Source organism: Narcine bancroftii, chromosome 10 (assembly GCF_036971445.1).
Source record: "Narcine bancroftii isolate sNarBan1 chromosome 10, sNarBan1.hap1, whole genome shotgun sequence".
NCBI lineage: Eukaryota > Metazoa > Chordata > Chondrichthyes > Torpediniformes > Narcinidae > Narcine > Narcine bancroftii.
Window position 1 is genome coordinate 28,520,110 of NC_091478.1, and position 22,948 is coordinate 28,543,057.

A 22,948-nucleotide genomic window follows, 5' to 3' on the forward strand; every position below is an offset into this window, starting at 1 on the left:
TGTGGCGGCCCACCGTGGCGGCGATCAAGCCAGCGCTCCAGGCGGTGAGCACAACCAAAGGCCAGCAGCCTGAGCTGCGACACTGGCCCCAACAAGTGAACTGGCGGGTGAACAGCAAGGCCAGCTTAAAGGCCAATGACCCAAAAATGGTGTTGGCCTTGTTGCACAGCCAACAGACAGGAACAAGCATGCAGGGAAGAAGGGAATTGTTATGCAGAAAAGTACCCTTGTGTGGGAAACCCGCTTTTGTTATGCATGTTGTGGCGTCAGTGCAGTGATATGTAATTACACCACTAGGTCACCAGGGGTCATCCCGGTGACCTTGTCTATAAAGCAGTCCAGAGCTACAGTCTAGCCTTCCAGGTTTGTCTTGCAGAGAGACAAAACCTCTTAGTGTACATATTAGTTTATTAAAGCTGTCTTATACTCGCACTGCTGGTGTGGTTATTGTCAGTACAGTCAGCCAAATGGGTCTCGACGGGAACAGTGGAAGTATAAAAGTTGGGCCTGAGCCCCTAATAAAATTCAGAGCTTAACCTGACTACACCATGTGTGTGTATCTTCTTTTGAGTAGCGTGCAGCTACACACTCATTATTTTATGAATCTCTATCATGTCCCCATTCTGGTCTGCTCTTGGGAGCAAGTCCCAGTCTATCCAGCCTCTCCTGATCTCCTGAGAACTCAAGCCCCCAGTCCTTGCAACATCCTTGTGACTCAAGCCCCCAGTCCTTGGAACATCCTTGTGAATGGTATCGGACTTGTTTTAATTCAGAGAATCAGCAGGGAAACAGGCCCTTCCAGCCCATGAGCCTGTGCTGCCCCAAATACGCCCATGTGACCAATTAACCAACTAACCCTGCAGATTATTTGTATGGGAGAGGAAATCGGAGCGCCCAGAGGAAATCCACACGGTCACAGGGGAAACATACAAACTTCTCTTAGACAGTGCCGGATTCAAACATGGGTCGCTGGTGCTGCAATAGCATGGCACTAACCGCAACACTACCATGCCACCTTGGACTTAATGACATCTTTCTTCTCGCTGGGTGACCAGATCTGCACTCAATACCCCAAATGTGGTCTCATCAGCAGTAATAACATGACCTCCCTGCTCCTGTACTCAGTGCCCCCTTCGATAAAGGGAAACACGCCAAACGCTTGGTGTCTGACTGCATTTGTGGGCTCTTCTCACTCAGGCTCTGTGCCCACTGCACTGGTCAGGAACAAAGAGCAGGCTGCCTCTCCAGCAGACAGCTGGAGAGAGAGGCAGCTTGGAGGATGGGGGAGTAGAAACAGGGCAGAGAACAGGCGAAGAATAAAAAATGCAAATGCATGGCTTTGGAGGTTGGCAAGTGCCTTTGCTCTGCTAATCCTTCCTCTGGGACTGCACTGCTGTTGTAATCCAATTATACCAACATAAGCAATTTGTTAGACACTCTACATAATGCAGCAATTTCCCAATAAGCTCCGACATGTAATAACAGCAGAGAGTTCCGACATAAATCTGCCTGAATCAAGGCAGTTTTCAGACGAGCAGCTGAGGGGACAGAGCTGTTGTCTCAGCAGTTCATCGGCTGCTAGTGCACTGACCCACCCCTCTCCCTGCACATTCTTCAAGAGCCAGCAGGGAGAAGAGGCTGCACCCTCTCCCAGTCTGGAGCTGAGCCTCAGCCATGCAGGGACAAAACATTCGTTTCCCTCTGGGAGACAGGAGGTAACCGGGGAAAGGGCCAAATCTCTGTGGCAGGAGGCCCCAGGGATTTTCACATGGGGAAAGTTAGTGATTGAGGTAGGTGATGTGCGCACAGCAAGATCCCACGGCCAGGAATGGGACAATGAACAGATGATCTACTAGTGGCAATGAGGTATAAATGTTGGCCAGGACATTTAGGAAACCCCTTTATAATAGTAGTTATGTCTTAAAACATGGAACATTCAGCACAAGCAGGCTCTTTGTGTGTCTATCCAGGTCTTTTTGTCAGACATCTCTCCAAAAAAAATCACACCCTTAATCCAGGTAACATCCTGGTAAATGTCTTCTGTCCACTTTCCAAAGCCTCCACATCCTTCCTGTAATTGGCGGCCAGAATCAAACACAGTATTCCACGTGCAGCTGAACTAATTTTTTCTCTTGCTGCAACATGACTTCCTTACTTTTATATTCAATGCCCTACCAATGGGCATTCTATACGCCTTCTTTACCATCCAATCTACTGACATTTACCAGGAATATTGCTTAATTTCTTTTTAAATTTACACATTCAGCACGGTAACAGGTCCTTCTGGCATATAAGCCAGCGTCTCCCAAATACTCCAAATAACCTACAACCCCATAGTTTTGAAGGGTGGGAGGAACTGGAGCACCCAGGGGAACTCCACACAGTCACAGGAGAACACACAAACTCCTTACAGACAGCATTGGATTAGAATCCGGGTCACTGGCACTGTAATAGCATTGCGCTAACCGCTACCCTAACCTTGCTGCTCTAGGGCTCAAAGAATTATTGAGGTCCATTCCCATCTGGTCCACAGTATTTTTGATCCACTACCATCAGGAAGGAGGTATAGAAGCATCAAAGTCAGGACTACGAGGCAGGGAAATAGCTTCTTCCTGCAAGCTGTGAGATTGATGAACAGTACCTTGTAACTGAGTATATCACCCCAAACATTTATACATACCAATTACAAATTATATCTTTATGTAGATGTGTGATTATTATATGCTGAGTATTGTGTGTGTATGTGTGTGCACCGTGGTCTGGAGAAACTCTTTCGTTGAGCTGTATATGTACCGTCTCCTGAAACCCTCTGGGATCAGCTGAAAACGGCCATACTGCAATCCACTGAAGAGGTACTGGGCTTCTCCTCCAGGAAAAACAAGGACTGGTTTGACGAAAACAACCAGGAAATCCAGGAGCTGCTGGCAAAGAAGTGATCTGCCCACCAGGCTCTCTTTGCAAAGCGTTCCTGGCCAGAGAAAAAAACGAGCCTTCCGTCTCGCATGCAGCCATCTTCAGCGCAAACTCCGGGAGATCCAAAATGAGTGGTGGACTAGCCTCGCCAAACGAACCCAGCTTAGCGCCAACATTGGCGACTTCAGGGGTTATTACGAGACACTATGGCCCCTCACCCCAAGTCTAAAGCCCTCTGCGCAGCTCAGACGGCAAAGTCCTCCTCAGTGACAAGATCTCCATCCTCAATCGATGGTCAGAACACTTCCAATCTCTTTTCAGTGCCAACCGCTCAGTCCAAGAATCTGCCCTGCTCCAGCTCCTTCAACAGCCCTTGAGTTTAGAGCTGGATGAGGTCCTTACCCGGGAAGAGACATGTAAGGCAATTGAACAACTGAAAAGTGGCAAAGCAGCAGGTATGGATGGAATCCCCCCAGAGGTCTGGAAGGCTGGCAGCAAAACTCTGCATACAAAACTGTATGAGTTTTTCATGCTCTGCTGGGACCAAGGAAAGCTGCCTCAGGACCTTCGTGATGCCATCATCATCACCCTGTACAAAAACAAAGGCGAGAAATCAGACTGCTCAAACTACAGGGGAATCACGCTGCTCTCCATTGCAGGCAAAATCTTCGCTAGGATTCTCCTTAATAGACTAATACCTAGTGTCACCGAAAATGTCCTCCCAGAATCACAGTGTGGCTTTCGTGCAAACAGAGGAACTACTGACATGGTCTTTGCCCTCAGACAGCTCCAAGAAAAATGCAGAAAACAAAACAAAGGACTCTACATCACCTTTGTTGACCTCACCAAAGCCTTCGACACCGTGAGCAGGAAAGGACTTTGGCAAATACTAGAGTGCCTCGGATGCCCCCCCCAAGTTCCTCAACATGGTTATCCAACTGCACGAAAACCAACAAGGTCGGGTCAGATACAGCAATGAGCTCTCCGAACCCTTCTCTATTGACAACGGCATGAAGCAAGGCTGCGTCCTCACACCAACCCTCTTTACAATCTTCTTCAGCATGATGGTGAAACAAGCCATGAAAGACCTCAACAATGAAGACGCTGTTTACATCCGGTACCGCATGGATGGCAGTCTCTTCAATCTAAGGCGCCTGCAAGCTCACACCAAGACACAAGAGCAACTTGTCCGTGAACTACTCTTTGCAGATGATGCCACTTTAGTTGCCCATTCAGAGCCAATTCTCCAGCGCATGACGTCCTGTTTTGCGGAAACTGCCAAAATGTTTGTCCTGGAAGTCAGCCTGAATAAAACTGAGGTCCTCCATCAGCCAGCTCCCCACCATGACTACCAGCCACCCCCCCCCCCCACCCCCCACATTTCCATCGGGCACACAGAACTCAAAATGGTCAACCCGTTTACCTACCTCGGCTGCACCATTTCATCTGATGCAAGGATCGACAACGAGATAGACAACAGACTCGCCAAGGCAAATAGCGCCTTTGGAAGACTACACAAAAGAGTCTGGAAAAACAACCACCTGAAGAAACACACAAAGATCAGCATGTACAGAGCCGTTGTCATACCCACGCTCCTGTTCGGCTCCAAATCATGGGTCCTCTACTGGCATCACCTACGGCTCCTAGAACGCTTCCATCAGCGCTGTCTCCACTCCATCCTCAACATTCATTGGAGTGACTTCATCACCAACATCGAAGTACTCGAGCTGGCAGAGTCCGCAAGCATCGAATCCACGCTGCTGAAGACCCAACTGCGCTGGGTGGGTCACGTCTCCAGAATGGAGGACCATTGCCTTCCCAAGATTGAGTTATATGGCGAGCTTTCCACTGGCCACCGAGTCAGAGGTGCACCAAAGAAGAGGTACAAGGACTGCTTAAAGAAATCTCTTGGTGTCTGCCACATTGACCACCGCCAGTGGGCTGATATCGCCTCCAACCGTGCATCTTGGCGCCTCACAGTTCGGCGGGCAGCAACGTCCTTTGAAGAAGACCGCAGAGCCCACCTCACTGACAAAAGACAAAGGAGGAAAAACCCAACACCCAACCCCAACCAACCGTGCCTGCCTGTCCCGCATCGGACTTGTCAGTCACCAACGAACCTGCAGCAGACGTGGACATACCCCTCCATAAATCTTCGTCTGCGAAGCCAAGCCAAAGAAAGAAAGATATGTACCGTCATATGATAATCAACTTGAACTTGTGAATCACTTGCCATCTCCCTGCTTTGACTGAGACGTGACTGTGAGAGATGGGAAGTGGTCCACAGGTTTCAGAGTTCCACGTGAACCTCTGCCATAGCCATTACAGGTCAAGGATAATTACACAGATATAGAAAGGGAGGATGCTGCAGAGGGACTGTCCACTGAATCAGTATGGGTGGAAGTCAGAAATAGGAAGGGAGCTATCACTGTGCTAGGAGTAGACAATAGGCCTCCAAATAGCCCTCAGGACACAGAGGAGCAGATAAACAGGCAGATTTTGGAATGGTGCAGGAAATACAGGGTTGTAGTTATGGGTGACTTCAACTTCCTTAATATTGACTGGAACTTCATGACTGTAAGAGGGATGGATGGGTCTAAATTTGTCAGGTGTATTCAGGAAGGATTTCTGACACAGAATGTGGACCAGTCGACAAGAGGAGAGGCCATACTGGATCTAGTTATGAGTAATGAACCTGATTAGGTGGCGGATCCCTTGGTGAGAGTGACCAAAACTCCCTTAGCTTCAGCATAGCTATGCAAAAGGATAAAAACAGACAAAATTGGAAAGTACCGTACTGGGGAAGGGCTAATTATGAAGGGATGAGGTAGGAACTTGTGAGAGTAAATTGGAAATGGATGTTCAAGGGTGAAAGCACAGAAATAATGAGGAGTAAGTTTAGAGGCCATGTGCTGGATTTAGGATAGGTTTGTCCCACTGGGACAAGGAAAAGGTGGTAGAAAAAGGAAATTGTGGGGCAACTAGACAAGAGGAAGAAGGAAGCATAGATTAGATATAAGCAGGAAACAGGAAGGGCTCATGAGAAATATATGGGAACCAGGAAGGAGCTTGAGAAAGGACTTACTGAGGAGAGCTCAAAGGGTGCATAAGAAGGCCTTGACATGTAGAATTAAGGAGAACCCCAAGATGTTCTATGCGTATGTGAAGAACAGAACAATGACAAGAATGAAGGTGGGGCTGCTAAAAGATAAAGGAAGCAATGCGCCTGGAGATGGAGGAGGTTGGGGAGGTCCTAAATGAATACTTTGCTTCAGTATTCACAAGAAAAAAAGACCTTGATCAGGGTGAGGTTGAAAGAGAACAGGCCTGTGTGCAGGACAATGTGGAGATTAAGGAAGAGGGTGTTGGATCTTCTTAAAAACATCAAATTTGATAAGTCCCAGGGGCTGGATGTAATAGACCCCAGACTGCTGTGGGAAGTGAGAGAAGAGATAGCTGAGGCAGTAGAATACTCTTTGAATACTCTTTGGCTTCAGGAGAGGTGCTGGAGGATTGGAGAATGGCTAATGTAGTTCCTTTCTTTAAAAAAGATAATAGGGAGAATCCTGTGAATTATAGACTGGTGAGTCTTACATCAGTGGTGTGCAAACTGATGGAGAGGATGCTTAAGGATAGGATCTATGAGCATTTGGAGAAGTACAGTCTACTCAAGGATAGTCAGCATGGCTTTATGAATGGAAGGTCATGCCTCATGAGCCTAATTAAGTTTTTTGAGGAGGTAACAAAAGAAATTGATGAATGTAGGGTGGTAGATGGATTTTAGCAAGGGATTTGACACAGGTTGATAGGTTGATAGGATAGTTAAGAAGGCCTATGGGATGCTGGGCTTCATTAATAGGGGGGTTGAGTTCAGGGGTGGAGAGGTCATCTTGCAAGTTTACAAATGTCTGGTAAGACCACACATAGAGTATTGTGCCAGTTCTCATCACCTCATTATAAGAAGGTTGTTAAGTTATGGGGAGGGTGCAGAGGAGATTTGCCAGGATGTTGCCTGGATTGGAAAACCAGTCTTATGAGACAAGGTTAGCAGAACTGGGAATTTTCTCTTTGGAGCACAAAAGGTTAAGAGGAGACTTGATAGTGAGATAGATTATGAGAGGCATAGATAGGGTGGACAGCCAATGCCTGTTTCCCAGGTCAGGAAGAGCAAACATCAGAGGACATATGTATAAAGTGAAGGGAGGGACATTTAGGGAAAACATCAGGGGTAAGATTGAAAATTTTTAGTTTTACAGATTCGTGTTATACAGATATTGTAAGGGAACAATCCACCCTTTTTACCGGTCAGTGTTTGTTAAGTCTTCTCTTTTTACTTTACTCCCCCCACTCCCCTCCTTCCCCCGCCCCACCCCACATCCTTCACCCTATATCCCACTTCAACATCAATAAGCCAATCAATTATTAAGAAAAACACTACAAATGCATGAGAAAGAAAGGGGTGGGGGGAAGCCAGCAGGACCTCCAAATTGACTCCTCGTTTTCAGTATTTCCAGACTTGTGTGATCCTATTATTCAGAATATTCCTTTAAGAAAGGCCCTGGAAGGTTAATCACACCTGCATTCTAATGTGTCGCAAATGCTGACACACCTTCATGAATGTGTCATATCTCCCTCTTAAAATTATAAGTAATTTTCTCCAGGGGAACACAGCTCTGCATCTCCATGTTTCATCTTGTGCTTAGACATATTTCCAGTTAACCGCTATGCATTTACTGGCTATGGCCAAGGCAACCTTCACAGATTGAATTTGATGTCTGGACAATCTCGGACAAACCTCTCCATAATATCCCCAAACAGGAGCAGTGCAGGATCCTGCGGATACTCCACCCTGTAACTTTTTTCCAAAATGTCACCTAGCTCTACCAAAAAGGGGTGATTTTTACAGAGAGCTGTGGGTGCCTGAAATCCCTTGCCAGGGATGGTGGAGGCTGAAACATTAGGGGCATTTAATAAGCTCTTTGACAGGCACATGGATGAAAGAAAAATAGAGGATTACTGGGTAGAGTGGGTTTAGTAGTTTTTTTAATAAGGAAAATATGGGTCGACACAACATCGAAGGCCAAAGGGCCTGTACTGTGCTGTAGTGTTCCATATTCTATCCCTCCCATCCATGCACCAATACAAATTTTGTCAAAATTGACCCTGCATTCACTACTTCAGCCGGCAACTCCCACCACTCTCTGTGTGAAGACGTCACCCTTAAACATTTCCCCTTTCACCCTTATCCCATATCCTCTGGTTCTTGTCTCACCCAACCTGAGTCTTAAAGATTCGGATCTTCACCCCTCCCCCATCAGCGACATTTCCCCTCCTCCCCTCAAAAACAATCCCACCCCCACACCCGTGACAATCCCCCTCCTCTCAGTGACATTCTCCTTCCCCCCTCAGTGACAATCTCCCTCTCCCCTCAGCGACAATCCTCCTTCCCCCTTAAGGACAATCCCCTTCCCCCCTCAGTGACAATCCCCCTCCCCCTCAGTGACATTCCCTCTCCCCCCTCAATAACATTCCCTCTCCCCCCTCAATGACAATCCCCCTCACCCCCTCAGTGATAATCACCCACCCCCCTCAGCGATCATCCCCCTTCCCCTCAGTGACAATCCCCCTCCCCCCTCAGTGACATTTACCCCTCCCCCCTTAATGACAATCCAACCCCACCCCCTCAGTGACTGGCGTTAATGGGTTGCATCTGTGGCACGGACACAGCATCTGGACGTGTTGTCCATCAGTGAGGCTGCCTCTGGACCCTCTCATTACGCGGTCGATCACAGAATAATATCCACAGCATTGATCTTACAGCACTGCAGCCAGCCGTCAGCCCCGTGCATGCCCCCAGCTCTCCATGCTGCTAACTTAATTTGACATTGGCTGATGATAGATCATCTTCAACCCAGAGCCCACTCTCTCGCACCAGACCACTCAGGCACCTCAGATGGTCCTGATGTCTCGTTCTCCACCACTGCACACATCCCGGAAGCCCTCTCCTACGTGCACAGGTGCACCAAGTTGCAGGAAGCAGCGGCTCCCTCTTCCAGGTACAGGGGCTCACCCCAAAGTCAGACTAGGCTCTGGCATTGTGGACGCCAGCACAGTACAGGGTCCAGATTCTGAATCATCAGTCCCTCCACCAAAGCTTCCCAGAGACTGGAGAACATAGAACATAGAACACTACAGCACAATACAGACCCTTCAGCCCTCGATATTGTGCTGACCCATATTTTCCTTTTAAAAAAAAGGTGTAAACCCACTCTACCCTGTAACCCTCTATTTTTCTTTTATCCACATGCCCATCTAAGAGTCTCTTAAATGCTCTAATGTTTCAGCCTCCACCAGCATCCCTGGCAAGGGATTCCAGAACCCACAATTCTCTGTGTAAAAATCTTACCCCTGATTTCTCCCCTATACTTCCCTCCTTTGGTGTTTGCTATTCCTGCCCTGGGAAAACGATGCTGGCTGTCTACCCAATCTGTCGCTCTCAAAATCTTGTAGACCAATTTCAAAGCTCCCCTCATCCTTCTACGTGCCAAAGAGAAAATTTCCAGCTCTGCTAATCTTCCCTCAAAAGACTTGTTTTCCAATCCAGGCAACCATAGAACATTATAGCACAGAAAAACAGGCCATTCGACCCTTACGGTCTGACTGACCAATAAAACTAGCTAGTTCCACTGACCTACTCTCATTCCATAACCCTCCAGGCCACTCCTATCTCCTATCCATGTATTTATCAAATTTATTTTTAAAACTCAAGATTGAATCTGCATTCACTACATCAGATGGCAGCTCATTCCACTCCTAATTCTTGTCATCTCATTATAAGGAAACTCTCTGAGTGAAAAACTTTTCTAATGTTTCCCTTATATACCTCTCCCCTTTAGGTTGAACTCTCATATTTATCTCCCCTAATCTAAGTGGAAACATCCTACTCCCCTAATCTAAGTGGAAACATCCTACTCAAGTCTACTCTGTCTATACCCCTCATAATCTTATAAACCTCTATTAAGTCTCCCCTCATTCTTTTTTGTTCCAAGGAGTATAGTCCTAACCTGTTTAATCTTTTCCGGTAACTCAACTCCTGAAGACCTGGCAACATCTTAGTAAAGCTTCTCTGCACTCTCAATCTTATTGATATCTTTCCTGTTGCAGGGTGACCAGAACTGCACACAATTTTCTAAGTGTGGCCTCACCAATGACTTGAATAACTTCAACATAATATTCCAACTTCTATACTCAATACTTAGATTTATAAAGGCTAAGATGCCAAAAGCTTTCTTTACAACCCTGTAACATGCGATGCCACCTTCAGGGGACAATTTATATGTATTCCCAGATCTCAGCTCCTCCACACTCTTCAATGGCCTACCATTTACTGTGTATGTACTACCCTGAATCACTCTTCCAAAGTGCAACACCTCACACTTAACTGCATTAAATTCTATCAGCCATTTACTGGCCCAGATTCCTCTGCAAGCTTTGAAAATCTTCCTCACAATCTACTACGGCTCCTATCAACATGCTGATCCAATTCACCACATTATCATCTAGGTCATTTATACAGATAACAAACAATAATGGTCCCAACACAGATCCCTGAGGCACACCACTCAATACAGACCTCCAGTCAGAGAAGCAACTATCCACCTTCACTCTGTTTTCTTCCACCAAGCCAATTACAAATCCAGTTTGCAGCCTCTTTATGTATACTGTGTCCTAACCTTTTGAACCAACCTCTCATCTGGAACCTTGTCAAAAGTCTTACTAAAGTCCATATAAATAAAATCCACAGCCTTTCCATCATCCACCTTCTTGGTAACTTCCTCAAAAAAACTACATTTGTTAAACATGACCTACCACGCATAAATCCATGCTGACTGTCCTTAATCAGCTGATGATGGTCCAAATATCTATATATCCTCTATCGTTCAGAAATCCTTCAAATAGTTTACATACAACAGATGTCAGGCTCACTAATTGCCTGGTTTACTTTTGGAACCCATCTTAAACAGCGGGACAACATCAGCTACTCTCGAATCCTCTGGCACCTTCCTCATGGACGTTTTGTATATATATCCACCAGGGGCGCTGTAATTTCAGCACTTGTTTCCTTCAAGGTGCAGGAGAATATCATATCCGGTCCAGGGAATTTGTCTACCTTTATTCGTTGCAAGACAGAAAAAGCACTTCTTTCTCCTTAAACTCCATATGTTCCATGACACTTCTATTTGTTTCCCTTCCATTCTTATCCAAGATGCCAGTTTCCTGTGTAAATACCGATGCAAAAAAAATTGTTCAAGATCTCCCCCATTTCATGAGGCTCTACACATAGTTGGCCATTCTGATCTTCTAGGGGTCAAATTTGGTCTCTTACCATCCTTTTACTTTTAATATACTTGTAGAAACCCTTTGGATTTTCTTTCACGTTACCTGACAAAGCACCTCCATCTCTTCTTTTTGACTTCCTAATTTTCTTCTTAAGCATTCTCTTACATTTTCTGTACATCAAGGTCATCTCTGCACCCTCTCCATAGCTTCAACATCCTTCTTATAATGAGATGACAAGATTTAAACACAATACTCTAAGTGTGGTCTTACCAGACATTTGTAGAGTTGCAAGATGACCTCTCCACCCCTGAACTCAACCCCCCTATTAATGAAGCCCAGCATCCCATAGGCCTTCTTAACTATCCTATCAACCTGTGCAGTGACCTTGAGGGATATATCGATTTGAATCTAAAGATCCCTCTGTTCATCCACACTCTTAAGTAACCAACCATTAACCCTGTACTCAGCCTTCTGGTTTGTCCTTGCAAAATGCATCACCTCACACTTATTCAGATTGAACTTCATCTGCCACTTTGGTGCCCAACTCTGCATCCTGTCTATATCCTCCTGTAACCTTCGACAACCTTCAGCTCCATCCACAACTCCTCCAACTTTCGTGTCATTTGCAAATGTTCTGACCCATCCATCCTCATCTTCATCCAGGTCATTTATAAAAATCACAAAGAGTAGGGGTCCCAGAACAGATCCTTGTGGCACTTCACTAGTCATTGACCTCCAGGCAGAATACTTTCCATCCACTACTATCCTCTGCTTTCTTCCTGCAAGCCAATTTTGTATTCACAGAGCCAAGGTTCCACTGATCCTATGCCTCATGATGACTTTCTGGATGAGTCTCTCATGGAGGACCTTGTCAAATCCCTTGCTAAAATCCGTCTACCACCCTACATTCATCAATTTCTTTTGTTACCTCCTCAAAAAACTTAATTAGGCTCATGAGGCATGACCTTCCATTCATAAAGCCATGCTGACTATCCTTGAGTAGACTGTACTTCTCCAAATGCTCATAGATCCTATCCTTAAGAGTCTTCTCCAAAAGTTTGCACACCATTGACATAAGACTCACCAGTCTATAATTCCCAGGATTCTCCCTATTACCTTTTTTAAAGAAGGGGACTACATTAGCCATTCTCCAATCCTCCAGCACCTCTCCTGAACCCAAATAGGATTCAAAGATCATAGCTACTGCCTCAGCTATCTCTTCCCTCACTTCCCACAGCAGCCTGGGGTCTATCACATCCAGCCCCTGGGACTTATCAAATTTAATGTTTTTTAAGAAGATCCAACACTTCCTCTTCCTTAATCTCCACATTTTCCAGCACACAGGCCTGTTCTATTTCAACCTCACCCTGATCAAGGTCTTTTTTTCTTGTGAATACTGAAGCAAAGTATTCATTTAGGACCTCCCCAACCTCCTCCATCTCCAGGCACGTTGCCTCCTTTATACTTTAACAGCCTTCATTCTTGTCATTGTTCTGTTCTTCACATACACATAGAACACCTTGGGGTTCTCCTTAATTCTACATGTCAAGGCCTTCTTATGCTCCCTTTGAGCTCTCCTCAGTAAGTCCTTTCTCAAGCTCCTTCCTGGCTCTCATATATTTCTCATGAGCCCTTCCTGTTTCCTACTTCCTATATCTAACCTTTGCTTCCTTCTTCCTCTAGTTGCCCCACAATTACCTTTTTCTATCATCTTTTCCTTGTCCCAGTGGGACAAACCTATGCTAAACTCAGCACAAGTGGTCCCTAAACTTTCTCCACATTACTTCTGTGCTTTCACCCTTGAACATCCATTTCCAATTTACTCTCACTAGTTCCTACCTCATCCCTTCGTAATTAACCCTTCCCCAGTTCAGCACTTCCCCATTTTGTCTGTTTTTATCCTTTTCCGTAGCTATGCTGAAGATAAGGGAGTTGTGGTCACTCTCACCAAAATGTCCTCCACCCACTGCCACCTAACCAGGTTCATTACCCACAACTAGATCCGTATGACCTCTCCTCTCATCGACTGGTCCACATACTGTGTCAGGAATCCTTCCTGAATACACCTGACAAATTAAGCCCCATCCATTCCTCTTGCAGTCACGAGGTGCCAGTCAATATTCGGGAAGTTGAAGTTACCCATAATTACAACCCTGTATTTTCCACACCATTCCAAAATTGCTCCTCGGTGTCCAGAGGGCTATTTGGGGACCTACACTACTTCCAGCACAGTGATTGCTCTCTTCCTACTTCTGACTTCCACCCATATCGACTCAGTGGACACTCCCTCTGCAGCGTCTTCCCTTTCAATAGCCATGATACTGTCCCTGACCAGTAATGCTATTTCCCCCTCCCTACTTTTCTAACTCCCATCCTATACCTTTTAAAACACCTAAACCTGCATCAGCCAATCCTGCCCTTCCTCCAGCCAAGTTTTAGTAACGGTCACAACATCGTAGTTCTATGTCTTAATCCATGCTCTAAGTTCATCCCCTTATTCCTAATACTCCTAGAATTGAAATAGACACATTTCAACCCCTGTAACTGGCTACATTTATGTTCCCTGCCTGTCCTTCCTCACCAACTCAGAACACATGTCATGATGCTTTTGTCCTTTTACCCTATTCTCTGCACTCACATTTTGATTCTCACCCCACTGCCAAACTAGTTTAAACCCTCCCCAATAGTTCTAGCAATCCTGCCTGCTGGAATATTGGTCTCTTTCCAATTCAGGTGCAACCCGTACTTTTTGTACAGGTCAGACCTTCCCCAGGAAAGATCCCAATGATCCAGAAATCTGAACCCTTGCCCCCTGCACCAACTCTTCAGCCACACATTTATCTGCCACAACTTCCTGTTCCTATCCTCTCTTGAACGTGGCACAGACAGCAAACCTGAGATAACCACCCTGAGGACCTGCTTTTTAACTTTCCTAATATTCCCTCTTGAGGACCTCATCCCTATTCCTATCGATGTCTTTGGTCCCCACATGGACCATAACATCTGGCTGCTCACTCTCCCCCTCTAGAATGCTGTGAACTCAATCAGAAACATACCATCCAGGAGCCTTGATCTCATTCACAAAACCTCATATCTGTTCTCCTAGCCAATGAATTCCAATGACCATAGCTCTCCTCTTCTCCCCCCACCTTTCCCTTTTGAGCCGAGGGGCTAACCTCTGTGCCAGAGACATGATCTTCCCCCAACAGTATCAAAAACAGTATACTTATTTTTGAGAGGAACAACCACAGGGGTACTCGGCACTGTCTGCCTCCTCCAGATATGGAGTGATATGGTCCAAGCAAAGGTCAATGGGACTAGGCAGAATAGCAGTTCATAAGGCTAGATGGGTTGAAGGTCCTGTTTCCAGAGGTTCGGGGGGGTTTATATATAAAATAACAAAACCCCTGGAAGGGGTAACAGGCTGAAATCTAATTCAGGGGTCAGAGGTTTATATTGAGTATAAAAAAATCCCTGGGTGTGGGTTACAGGCTGGGATTTGATCCAGGGATTCAGGGGTATATATTTGGAAAAAAAGATCCCTGGGAGTGGGCTTTAGGCTGGGATCTGATCCAAGGATTCAGGGGTATGTATTTGGAATAATAGATCCCTGGGAATGGGTTACAGGATGGGATCTGATTCAGGGGTTGGGGATTGATTTGTTTGACCAAAAATATATATTCAATAGCGATATGTAGTAAAAAACAAAAATCAGGAATTGGAGGTGAATATTGAAATCCTCAATGAGACTGCAGCCCCCCTGATGCTGTTGACAATATTTCACCAAGCTGATCTGTTTCATGTCTCTGCAGTTGCTATTTGACATGGCCTCTATGACTGGAGCTGGATGTTAAAGTGTTGAGCTGTGGTGATCTGACAGGAGGGGGCACTGGTAAGCTGCTTCAGACTTCAGAGGGAAACTGGTGACCTGCGTTAGACTGCACAGGGACACTGGTGACCTGCATTTCACTGCACAGGGATACTGGTGAGCTGCATTACACTGCACAATGACACTGGTGAGCTGCATTACATTGCACTGGTGCTCCAGTGAGCCATAGCACTGCACTGGTGAGTTACAACATGCTGCACCGGTGCACCAGTAAGCTACAGTACACTGCGCTGGTGCACAGATGAGCAATAGTGTGCTGCACTACTGCATGGGTGAGCCACAGTATGCTGCGCTGGTGAGCTCAGGCCCACTGCACTGGTGCTCTGGTGAGCTATAGCACACTGCACTTCTGCACTGGTGAGCAATGACACACTCCTCTGGTGCACCATGGCACACTGTGCTGGTGCACTGGTGAGCGACAGCATACTGCACTGCCATGCCGGTGAGCAATGGCATGCTGCACTGCTGCACCGGTGAGCTGCTGAAGACAAAGGGAATTAGAAGATTAGGCCAGCATCTCCATGATAAAGCAGCAGAAACGCAGCTCCACGTCTGCACAGCGGGAGCTGGTGACAGCCTTTATCTATCACTTGCAGAGGAAGCCAGCAACACACAGGCCTTCCAATTACCTCAGCCACTTGGGGACATCATTAGCCGCAATGATCAGTAGTTTAGATAATGGAAGACTGCCGTTACAATTATCATACATCAAAGGTTAACCTCGAGTTAAAATAAACGCAGAATCGGCAGATTTGAACTTGAGGCCAGTGTTGAAAGAACGTGCTAACTGAGCAGAAGTAAAACACGAAGGTCTGCAGGCACCGTGTTTGAAGCAAAAACACAATGCAGGAGAAACTCAGCAGGTCAAATAGTATATAGCAAAGATAAAGATACATAAGCAATATTCATCAAGGTATGGAAAGAAGTAGGGAGGTGCCCAATACATTGATTGTGTATTTTTCTTATACCTTGATGAAGGGCTCAAGCCCAAAACGTTGGTTATGTATCTTTATCTTTGCTACATAAAGTAGACTGCTGCTGAGTTTCTGCAGCTTTGTGCTAACTGAGCAGACCAGTCTCCAAGTAAGCTTAGTGTGAGGACAGCAAACTGTATCTGCAGGAGTAGGCTTCAGTCACCCCAGTCCTCCACTCACTGTGTCCCAGACAAATGCGGCCATGCATGGGATAGAATCCAGGTGCCGGAACACAGGGCTGAGAGAACCTAGAGGCAACTACCTTGCCCAACATCACACACTTCCTTCGGGCAACACAACTTTACTCTGTCCCCAGTCTTTTGCTTTCTCTTTTTATAAACTTTAAAACATCACTAAGTCCAGGACTCGGTCTGGCTCCGAGGCATCTCTCTGTTCTGGAATGCCTCTGGAGAAGTAGCCGTTAGCGGAGCAGTTAGTGCAATGCTGTTACAGTGCTAGCGATCTGGGTCCTAAACTGGTGCTGTCTGTAAGGAGTTTGTATGTATCTGTGTAGGTTTCATCTGGGCGCTCTGGTTTCCTCCCACTTTCCAAAACATTGTAGGTCAATTGGGTGTATTTGGGCGGCAGGGCTCAGGGGCCAAAAGGGCCTGTTATAGAGCCGAATGTCTAAATTTTAAAATTTAATTTAAATATAATAATTTAAAAGCTGGTGGCCACAGTAGGATCCTTCTCCAGGGATACCCAATCACAGCCGTCAAGTTAAGTTTATTTGTCATATCATTGTACAAGTACCACCCGACGAAACAGGGTTCTCCAGTCCTCAGTGCAAAACATGCAGATACACAACCAGACATAGCACACGTATAGACAAACAATATATATGCAGGACAAGTATTTCATCTATGCAAATAAATAAATATTGTTTCATGAATACGAGAGTCTCGGGTGGTTAGTGTGAACAGTTCCTTTGGTCGTTCAGCATCCTCTCTGCCCATTGAGCAAATGGATGCATAATTGAGCAGGCTGTCTCCTTGCATGGACCCCTTGGTGGACAGCTGGTTGAACTTGAGACTGGCCACCTTGGCCAGACCTGGGAGTGGGCCAAAGATGAGGATCCTCAACCCACTCATCCACCTCGCTGAAGGTCAGGTGCATGGGTCCCAAGTGCAGCCAGAACCTGAGGAGCAACAGAAATGCCCTCATGACCGGATTTACTGCCCATGCTCCACTTTCTCATCCATGTCCACTGTTCAGATACACCGTGATTGTCCTTCTGCTGTCTAAGCACAATGTGATAGTCTGTCTGCCATCCAGACACACCGTGATTGTCCGTATGCTGTCTAGAACATAGTGATGGTCCATCTGCCATCTAGACCCTCTGAGATGATGTGCCAACTGTCTAGACACATGATGATGGTCTATCTGCCAACTGGACACACTCTGATGGTCTCTCTGCTGCCTAGACACACAATGATGGTCCATCTGCTGTCTATGGACCTGATGGACCATCTGCCATCTAGATATACCATGATGGCCTGTCTGCCGTTAGACACACTGTGATGGTCCATCTGACATCTAGGCACACCATGGTGGTCCGTCTGCTGTCTAGACACACCATGATGGTACTCTGCCATCCAGACACACCCTAGCAGTACGTTTGCTGTCCAGTCACACTATGATGATCAGTCTGCCATCTCCATCTAGACACACCCATGATGGTCCATCTGCCGTCCAGCAGTGAGGCAGAGCCCCAAAAAAAGTTCAGCTTTAATATACCAGGAAACAGTGAGAGAATTTGTTTTGTGAGCAGATTGTTGGGATTCAGGGGTGGTGGAGACTAGTACAATAGAGACATTAAAAACACTCTCAGACAAGCACATGGATTCAAGATAAATAGAGGGTTATGGGTGTGAGGTAGGGAAGGGTGGGATTGTTATGAAGTAGGTTTATATAGACCTTTACTTTACTGTTATGTCTCTGTTCTAACTGATAACACTCGGTAACTCTGTACTATTCTACTGTGTGGTTCTATGTATGAGATGTACAAATGATCTGCTCACAATACAACTTTGCACCCTGCATCGTGGTTTAAAGCACTTTAAGATATTTCATCCTCAGGCAAGAATATTCTCCCTAACGTAGAGGGAAGAGGGGACAGAGCATGAACAGACCCCAGGGGAAGGGGTGGGTGATGACCTGGTGGCACTGGGCTCAGTAAACCTTGCCAGATCTCGCCTGGACCCATCTGGTCCCCATTGTGAGGGGTGAGCGTATGCAGGGATGGAGTGAGACGTATCAGGGCTGGAGCTGCTATCAGCTGCTCTTTCCGAGCTCCAGCACCTTGTAAACACTTGCACTCACTCTTGTACCTCCATGCTTTCCTGCCCCGGCGTGGATAGTGGTCGGTGAATTGTATTAGTGGTATTGCATTTGGAATGATTGAAACCAGGAATAGAATCCAGGATTGGAAAGCGTTTAATATATTTCAAAAATAAACATCTTAAGAAGTGTTTCTAAAATACTGGCGGAAGATTAGTGAATGAATAATGAACATTTCTCAAGAATTTTCTAGATGACCCCACTGCCCTTCACACTCACTGATACACACACCCCCAATGCCCTTTACACAATCAAACACACACACACACACACACACCCCCTCACTGCCTTTCACATTCACTGACACACACACCCCCACTGCCCTACACTTACTGACATACAGCCCCCCACTGCCCTTCACTCACTGACACACGCACACCCCCACTGCCCTTCACACTCACTGATGTACACCCCCCCACTGCCCTTCACTCACTCACACACACCATCCCCCACTGCCCTTCACACTCAATGACACACACACTCACAGCCCTTCACTCACTAACACACCCCCACTGCCCTACATCTACTGACACACACCCCCCAACTGCTTTTCACACTCACTGACACACACCACCACCCTTCGCATTTACTGACACACACATTCCCCACTGCCTATCACTCACTGACACACACAACCCCACTGCTCTTCACACTGACACACACACACACACAAACACTGCCCTTCACACTTACTGACACACACACCCACTGTCCTTCACTCACTAACACACACATTCCCCACTGCTCTTCACACTCAGACACACCCCCTCCGCCCACTGCCCTTCACACTCAGACACACCCCCTCCTCCCACTGCCCTTCACACTCAGACACACACCCTCCTCCCACTGCCCTTCACACTCACTGATACAAACCACCACTGCTTTTCACACTCACTGAGACACAGCCCCCACTGCTCCTCACACTCACGGACACACACACCCTACACTGACCTTCACATTCACTGGCACACACCCTCACCCCACTGTACTTCACACTCACTGATACAAACCACCTCTGTCCTTCACACTCACTAAGACACAGCCCCCACTGCTCTTCAGACTCACTGAGACACAGCCCTCACTGCTCCTCACACTCATGAACACACACACACCCTACACTGCCCTTCACATTCACTAGCCCCTTTTCCATTGGCACCTTGTCCCAGGAATTAACTGGGACAGAATCCAGTGGAAAAAGAAAACTATCAGCATCCCGATGTCAAATTACATCATTTCATGCCGGGGATTAACCACCTCTACCCCTACTCATATCTTCGGCGTCAGCTGATACCAGATTGTTAATAAAACCAGTGGAAAAGGGACAGCAGAAAGTCACCTGTTTCCATTTGAAGTTAGAACACTCTGATCCTGGGGGATGAGTTGTGACCCAGTCAAGGGTGGCCCAGTGGAAACAGCACAAAGGGCTTCCTATCCCGGGACACTGCACAGCCAATTAACCGGGATGCCAGTGGAAAATGGGCTACTGACACATACATTCCTCACTGTCCTTCACACTCACTGGTACACACCCTCCACTGTCTGGTTTTAGACTCTCCCTCACCCAGAAGCCCCTTCCTCTTCTTGCCAAGACCAACATTAATCATTAGCACCAATACGCTGTCCTGGAAATAAACAATCTGTTTTCGTCAAATGCCCTGCTTGTTGCCAAGAGAGGTTTACCAATAATGAAAGCTTGTGGTAAATCGGATTCTTGCTCCTTTTCTGAATCCCAACCAGTTTACTTTGCAACAAGTCTGATCCAGATCTTTCTCATCACATTATCAATTCAATTGGTTCAGCCTCCAGGAAGATTATAAAGCTTCATCATCTCTCAAAGAGAGAATCAGACATTGGCCATGTGGATGACGTTTTGTAATCTACTGTTGTACACAAGGTGGCAGAGGTTGGATTAGTGGATGTATTTAAACTGAAGGTCAATAAATATTTGATGGATTAAGGAACTGAGGAGATGTGGGGGCCTGGCACAGAATGGTCATGGAATCAGTAATGCTCAGACTGAATGATGGGGTAGGATTGATGGAGCAAGTGGTCCCCTTTCCCCCCCCCCTAATGTGTGGTGGTCTGGGATGCACTGATGGAGTGGAAGGAAAGAGAGCCAATCCCATCAATGCAGGCGTCACTTGGGGAGCAGCATTTCAACAACAATATTGTCAACTTGCGTATCATCCTCAATATTAACAAAGTCCCTCATAGCACTATCAAAAAATCCTTTGGTGTAGATTCAAGATTCAAGGTATTTTTTATTGTCATGTAATAAAGCAGATGTAATATTACACAAAATTGCATTTAGTCTGCCATAAGACAAAGAATCACCATCAGCAGAAATTGCCTGGCGTCTCTTACAGTTTGAGAAAGAAGCAAGAGAGCCACCCCCCCCCCAACCCCCCCCCCCCCCACCCCACCAGTGTCACTGAATCCAACTGATTCGGCTCCAGTGCTCCTGAATCCTCCGCAGCTGCACAGGCTTCACTCCAAACCATCGGCAACCTGAGCTCCAGATCCAAACCTCTGACATGATCAGGAAGCCTCCAGCTCCCAAGGTCCCTCGGGACCCCCTCCCACCCACAATGCCTTCTCGCATTTGCAGTTCTGATACCTGGTGCCCCTTCAGCCAGCCTCCAGTGGTCCACAGCCTGGTGTGGGTAATTTAACTGTAGTTTCCAGCTGCCCACAGCCTGTGTGGGTTGCTCGCCTCAAGTTGACAACAGCCCACCGCTTGTGGGTTCTTCAGCCACAGAGCCCCTCACTGGTCTGCCGCCGTGGTCACTATCCATGTAGATGTTCTCTGATGTTTGTTGTTTCTGCCGTGGGAAAAAGGTGCACCTCTTGGAGTCTTGTGGTCATCTATTAAGTCACCTCTCAACCTTCGTTCCAGAGAGAAAAGTCTGAGCTCTACTAACCTTGCCTTAAAAGACATTTTCAAATCCAGGCAACATCCTGGTAAATCTCCTCTGTACCCTCTCCATAGCTTCCACATCCTTCCTGTAATGAGGTGATCAGAAGTGAACACAATATTTTAAGTGTGGTGTCACCAGAGATTTGTATAGTTGCATCATGACCAATCGACTCCTGAACTCAATCCTCCGATTGATGAAGCCCAGCATCCCATAGATCTTCTTAACTATCCTATCAACCTGCGGATATTCAAGAGTGTTTTGGTTATGCTCCTCCACCCTCACTGAGAACTCTGCTCAAAATTTATAAGCAGTCAAGTTTTGCCTCCTTTGTTCTTCTCTCCTTCTGACTACATAAAAATATCAAAAATATTTATTTTATGTGAGGTGAGAAGAAAACAAGACTTTTACTTAAATGTGTTGTGGGCCCAGGGGCTCCCGCTGAGAATGGCGGCTTTAGAGGTAGAATCGGAACCAGAATATGTTGTCGTGAACGTGTGTCACGAAATTCGTTGCTTTGAGGCAGCATTGCAGGTGCAAAAATTACTATAAATTACATTTTAAAAAGTAAATAAATTAGTGTAAAAGAAGAGGAAAGTGAGGTAGAGTCTATGCTTCATTGTCCATTCAGAAATCTGATGGCAGATGGGAAGAAGCTGTTTTTGTTACCGCTGGATGCTTGTCTTCAGGATCCTGTAGGTACTAGGGGCCCAGCTGTTCTCAGTCTAGAGCAGTGATTTGAATGAAGGGAATCCAAGTTCGTTGGCAGCAGTGCATGCAGTGGGACTGTGTGGAGGGTGCTGGGAGATTTCAGGGGTGGCGACAGACAGGCCTGTTGTGTGGGGTAGGATGTGCCAGGTGCAATGCAAGGTGGACAATGGTGAGGTTGTCCACCCTGGTGAAGAAAAGGAAAGAGGGAAGGCATTTTGAACTGATAAGAGGTCATCAATAGTTGCCCACAGTTTCAGTGTGGCCCTCCCGCTCATGGATTCTGTACTTCACCAAATAAGACAAGGATTTGTCTGTGCCTCCCTAACCACATCAACCTATTCGGCTGCCTCTGGGGACTTCATCCAAACAATGGAGCATCCTGCAATTTATCTCTTAATCCCACACCTTGTTTGCACTCCCAAAATACATGATCTTACTCTCCTATTTTTAAAGACAAGCACCTCTGAGAAATGTTACAGAGATTAATGTACTAAAAGCAGAAAATGCTGGAAACAAGGGCCCAACAATCCTTAATGTGAAATCTGGAGACACAAAAACGAATGAATGAATGAAGAATTATTGTCATAGGTAGCAGTACAATGAGCAGATGCACTGAAATGCTAACATGCTGCATCTTTCCAGGTATACAAGGCACACTCACAAATAAGATTAACACAGCATGAAGAGAACAAAACATGAAGATGTGGAAGGAAGAGATTCATTAATAAATATTTGTGGCCTTCCATGTACTGAGGCTGGGCTTGGGTGAGTGTGTGTGCTCAGGGTCAGCAGTGAGATCACTGATGAGGTATTAAAATAATTCCCGTGCTCTGTCACAAATACAGTGTTGGTGTTGGGTGAATGGG

At 46.3% G+C, this 22,948-nt stretch overlaps 1 long non-coding RNA gene across 5 annotated transcripts in view; it reads left to right on the forward strand.

Annotated features, from left to right (window-relative positions):
• Positions 1–22,948, forward strand: part of LOC138744358 (uncharacterized) — a 62,341-nt gene that overhangs the window by 14,316 nt on the left and 25,077 nt on the right. For all 5 annotated transcript variants that reach the window (XR_011345454.1, XR_011345456.1, XR_011345453.1 and 2 more), the window contains 2 exons: positions 15,066–15,145; positions 22,725–22,847. This is a non-coding gene — a long non-coding RNA (uncharacterized lncRNA). The remainder of the gene's footprint in view (positions 1–15,065; positions 15,146–22,724; positions 22,848–22,948) is intronic.